Here is a 6,000-nt window from a genome sequence, read left to right as displayed (position 1 = left end):
CTACCTGTGAAGATATATATTTATGGGTAATATACGTATATAAAGCTTTTATATAAATGGTAAGTGATAAAATTTTTCATTTAAATATTACAAAATATTTCAGGCACATAGAAAAGTATAAAAATGGCATAACAAGAGCAGGTATGTACCCGCCACATGCTTAAAATTTAAAACGCAACCTCCTGTGTACCCCTTCCCCAGATACATCTCCCACTCCAACTGAGAGATAATTGCTACCTTGAACTTGACATTAATCTTTCCATGTGGTAAGGAAGTAAGCCCAGCCAGAAGAAAGGTCTGGCCTTTGCCCCTGGCTTCTAGGAGAGACTCTCGAAGCTCTTAGGATTCCTGCCTGCTAGGAGTGTCTTTGTTTATCTGGGGGCCTTGCATCATATTGAATAGTCTAAAGATGTGATTAAAGGCAGGGACTGGCCACACCTGGGAGTTGAACAATGTCATTTAGAGTGGACTTCTTGGATCACATGGTATCAACTCGACTTTGGAAGAAACTGGAGACTAAGATCAGCCTTGGGGGCAGTCAGTCATGACCATGTGATGAAGCCTCAATAAAAGTTCTGGACACGAGGCTTGGGTGAGCATCTCTGTTCATCATATTCTGTGCATATTGTCACATATCATTACCAGGACATTTCAGTTATACTGTGCTTGATTCCACAGAGGACAGCTGGAAGCTCTCTGGCTGGAACTTTCCTGGACTGTGCCCTATGCACTTCTGCCCTTGGAAGATTTTAATCTGTGTCCTTTCGTTGTAGTTAACAGTAACCATGAGCCTAACAGCCTTTGGTGAATGCTGTGAGCAATGCTAGTGAATTATGAAACCTAAAGGTAGTCTTTGGGATCCAAAAACTTGTCACTGATGTTAGGGATGAGGGTGGTTTTAGAGCCCTGAAATCTGCAGCTGGTGTCAGAAGTGAGGGCATCTTTTCGAACTGTTCCCTCACTTTGCGGTTGGCCTCAGAAATGTGGTTCATGAAAACAAACCTGACTCATTGAAACATAGGGTTTTGGAGAAGGAAGGATGTGAGAGGTCAGAGTTCGATGAACCTTTGATTCCCAGGTGGCCCTGAGGTCACTCATGGGTATAGAAATGCAGTTTCTGCAATCGGTTACAGGGGGTAAAAGTTACCAATGGTTTTTCAAAATTATGGATCTGCCCACAAGTGGATGACTCACCAGATGCATAAGGATATGAATAATAACAGGAAACAAGCACAATATAAGATCTCTTCATTTTTTAATCTGTAATAGTTAAATGAAAGTAAAGAAAAAGGCTGAGGCAGATCCTGATGCTGGGCCAGGCTTGCGTGCTGTCCAGTCAGAGGTCCAGCTGCTCGCCTCAGGGCTGAAGGAAAGGGGCAAGTTATGCTGAAGCAACAGAGAGCAAAGGAAGTGAGTGTGACTGACAGGAGAATGCAGATGAGCGGGAGATTCGAGGGGACTCCTCCCAACGTGGAGGAAATCTTTGAACAGTTATTAGAAACAGGATGAATCAAGTGGACATTGATGGGGTCAAGACAAAGATCTCAATGGAGTCTGGGTGGACCAGTGGGAACCCCAAATGGTCCCCCAACATTGAAGGACTCTAATTAAGTCTGTTCTATACACTCTAGTTTAGAGGAATTTTAAAAGTCAATGAGAAATCTGACTTCAAATTGACTGAGGCGATGGTCCTGTCGTCTAATCAGGATAAAGAGAGGTGATAAAAGGGCCTGGGTTCCTTTGCCCTGCCCCCTGCTGGGGACTCAAAGCCATGTGAACATTAACGGTAAAATGGTCAGGAGAAGAGAGGTTTCTAGAACTCCTTAACATAAGATCTCCATACATTGTGTTAGTTATAGTTAAATTGGAAAGATCTGAGAATGCAAGGACTGGTGGGGCTAAGGCGAGAGTTTGGGTGAAAATTGAAGAGTTTGGGTGAATATTTGAACAGATTTTACGTGAAGTCACTGTATCTCTACCTGAACGTAAATAGGTACTGTGTCTGAATGGGGAACATTTCCCTTACCGAGCATCATAGAGTAGGGGGGGTGTGTAAACCCTCCCTTCAACCAATTGGACATGTTAAATGGAAACCAGTAAGAGTGCCCAAGCCCACACAGATTGTTAATTTGAAAAATATAGGATATCTGCTGGAAAAACCATGTTAGAAGTCAGTGTTTGATTGGCTTATTTGGATTTTGGAGGACACATATTCTACATCTGGGAATATTTCTTCTCCCCAACAATGAAATGACTGCAAAAGTCTTGGGAGTCCTTTAGGCAGGTTGAAGTTTATGACAAAAGCCAGTGAGCACCACCTAGTGGCACCTGCTGGGATTTTTAAATTTAAAAATTCCAGTTAGAGGGTAACTAGCGGGGCTCTTGGGCTTTAATTGAAACGGCTCTTAGGACTGCAGGACATAAAATAATCCTAAAACCTGAAATACCCAAGGGGTCTTCGGTAATTTTGGGTATTCACACCAGCAAGGAAGGTCATGCCCGGAAGAGTCTGATAGTAAAATGGAAACGGCTTACAGAGGAACCCACTACCAGGGAAATGCGAAAAGCTTGTCATCTCATTCGCCTATTTCCCCTACGACCCACTTCAGAACCACCAAAAGGAGAGGCCAGATCGTACTGTCACTTGGGTGGTGCCAATGAATAGCTCTTAACTGGCTGACAAAGAGCTGCTTGGTTTATGGCCAGCAGTTCCAAGGTGAATGGGCTCCTGTGCGGGGGAAATATTAGCAATGATGTGCTGGTGAATATTTAATAACAAGATCTCGCCAAAAGGGGAAAAATAGCCCTCAATTATAGTATTGCCCATTTCCACTGTGCAAAACTCTCTCCGTGGTGTAGAGTTAGGAACAAATACAGTAGCACAGAATATTATAGTATCTCCTTCATGCAGATACAGTAGATAAAAGTCACCTCAAGAATATAGACAGCAGTGAAATGTATTAGAAAAATTAGGAAGTAATCCGTTTTCAGTAATTATTACCTTTGATTTTAATATCACTTGTTTAATTATAAGTTAATATAATTTAATTTTTGGTAACAACCAGCCTCCAACATTCTTGAAAATTTAATAATCAGCTCTTTTGTCTCCTATTGGAATAAAGTTGATATACAATATTATATTGGTTTCAGATGTACAACATAGTGACTCAAGAATTATATACATTACCACATGCTCGCCACAGCAAGTGTAGTTCTTCCTGTTACCATACCAAGATATGACAATATTATTGATTTTATTCTATACATTGTACTTCCATTCCTATGACTTATTTTGCAATTTGCAGATGTACCTCTTCATCCCATTCACCTCCTTCGCGCATCCTCCCAGCTCTCCCAGCCACCATGGTAACCAGCTGCCTGTTGCCCATATTTGTGGGCCTGTTTCCTTTTTGTTTGTTTGTTTTGTTTTTTAGATTCCACATATAAGTGAAATCATCCAGTATTTGTCTTTCTCTGCCTGGCTTATTTCACTTACCCTCATACCCTCTAGGTCCACCCATGTTGTCACAAATGGCAGGATTTCTTTCTTTTTTTCTGGTTGAATAATATTCCATTGTGTATCTGTACCACATCTTCTTTATCCATTCATCTATCAATGGGCATTTGGGTTGCTTCCATATCCTGGCTACTGTAAATAATGCTGCAGTGAACATAGGGGTGCAGATATCTTTTGGAATTCATGGTTTTGTTTTCTTCAGGTAAATTCCCAAAAGTGGAATTGCTGGGTCATATGGTCAAACTATTTTTAGTCTCTTGAGAAACCTCCATAGTGTTTTCCACAGTGGCTGCACCAATTCACATTCCCACCGACAGGGTAGGAGGGTTTTCCCTTTCCTCCACGTCCTCGCCAACACTTGTTATTCCTGGTCTTTTGGATTGCTATCGTAAATAATGCTGTTGTGGCTGCCATTGTAAACAATGTGACTGCCAACGTAAACAAGGCCATTGTGACTGATGTGAGGTGACACCTCACTGTGGTTTTGAAAGCCGGTTCACGTGGGCTCTAGCACACTGATGGATATGACTTAGATACCGAGATCTAAGTGCTAGCTGTGTTTACTGCTATGGTTAGGTCATTGCTTCTAGGCTTTTTCCATGAACAGAATGTGGGAACAGAATTTGTTTCTTAAACCAAGAGGTTGTTTTGATATTGGCAGTTAAAATTAAACTTTACTGTCTGTTCTTAAATTACTGTGTTTTATATTGTCTATCTTTTTCCTAACTGTGAAAATCTTTAAAACATAGCTTCAAAATTACAATACCCAGATTACTGACGACAGTAAACATATTAAGTGGAGATGAAGTTTTCTTTGTCCTTCAAATATGTCCCCCTTAGACAGTACAGTCAGAGCACTGTGCTCAAAGGTTACTTGAAGTAGGTATTTTTCCAGAGTGGTTATGCTATCGTTATTTTCATTTTTTCAGTTAGCTCTATTTTGTTCAGTTTTAGGGCTTGCTTTTTTCTTTTCTCCCTCCAGGTTAATTGAACCATTTGAACAGTAAAATAGGGATATGGTTGAAAAGTTTTTTTTTTTTAAAGAAGAAAAATGATCCCTTTATGAGAACTGTGTCACCTACCACCAGGACGTGTAAGGGAACCTGGGAACACTAATAGTTACAATTTTCAGCCCCTGTCATGAAGGCAGGAGGGAGAATGGGACGACCAGCAGTGTCTGTCCCAAGGTATTACAGGCCCCGGGTCCCCGCATCCTGCTTCTTTCCCAGGCACCGATGCAGGGAAGGATTTGTCTGTGGCCCTCCCGTGAATCAGTCGCATAGTTTACACAGCCAGGGCTCAAGCCCAGGCCTCCTGCTCTTAAATCAATACTTAAAAAAAAGAGGGGGGTGGGGATGATTTCATGAAAGGTAAGATTGACATTTGAACATTTTACCAGTGACTCAAACAAAGTCTTTCTAAGACCTGCAGAGGACACAAAGGTCCATATGATGTAGGGCCTTCCATTGAAGAGCTCACTCCCAGGTAGATTCTCTAGTAATATTTTTCATTAATTTCCAACTAGCATGACCTAACCAAATGAGAGTTTATTTTTCTCACATAAGAAGAGGGGCAGAATCCGTGGATGTTTTGTTGCCCTTGTCTAGCTTGGATTAATATTTAGTTTACAGGCACACACCTGATCATCTACATTTGCCCTCTTACAGCACTAAACTATGTTTTCTACCTTTATCTTGCATCTACCTACCACTTCAGCATTTTATTTAAATAATAATAATAATAATAATAAGGGAGAAATGTGGGATTCACATATAAATCAAGTATAAAAATCAAATAATCATAATTGACCTGATTGTTTATAGTTCATGATGCGTGATCAAAACCGAAAGTTCCTGTGATGACTGCCCTTGCACTGTTCACCATGTAAGAACTTATTCACTATGTAAGAACTTGTTCACCATGTAAGAACTTGTTCGTTGTGCTTCAGAAGATTGGAGACTGTTGAGAATTAGGCTTGGGGTTGATTAATGATTGTGCATTGAGTCCCCTATACAGAATTCTATTGTTAACAACCATATGATCAATAAATATGAGAGATGCCCTCAAAAAAAAAAAAAAGAAGAAGGGCAGAGGTAGGCTGTGCAGGTTGGTGGGGCAGCTCCTCCAAGCCAGCAGGGAGCCAGGCTCCTTGAATACTGAGCTACAACATCCTTCAAGAGCGGCTTCCATCCTCATGGTTACCTCAGGGCTGCCAAATGGCTACTCTCCTTCCAGTATCATATCCATATTCCGGGGAGGAAGATGAGGAAAATAACAAGAAGGAAACAACATTAGGAAAGCAAAATTTCCTGGGAATCCCCAGCTCACTTGCACTAAAACAATGTCACGTGGCCCCTCCTTAACCACCAAGGAGGCTAGACGAAGTAACGCTTTACTTTGCAACCTTGCACCCCTGAGCAGAGTGGGAGGCATTAGCAATGAAGAGCAGCCTAGGTAGTTGCTGGTGTCTGCACCTACCCATA

This window comes from Manis javanica, chromosome 17 (assembly GCF_040802235.1).
Source record: "Manis javanica isolate MJ-LG chromosome 17, MJ_LKY, whole genome shotgun sequence".
In the NCBI taxonomy this organism is placed as follows: Eukaryota; Metazoa; Chordata; class Mammalia; order Pholidota; family Manidae; genus Manis; species Manis javanica.
This window is presented reverse-complemented; position numbering follows the sequence as displayed.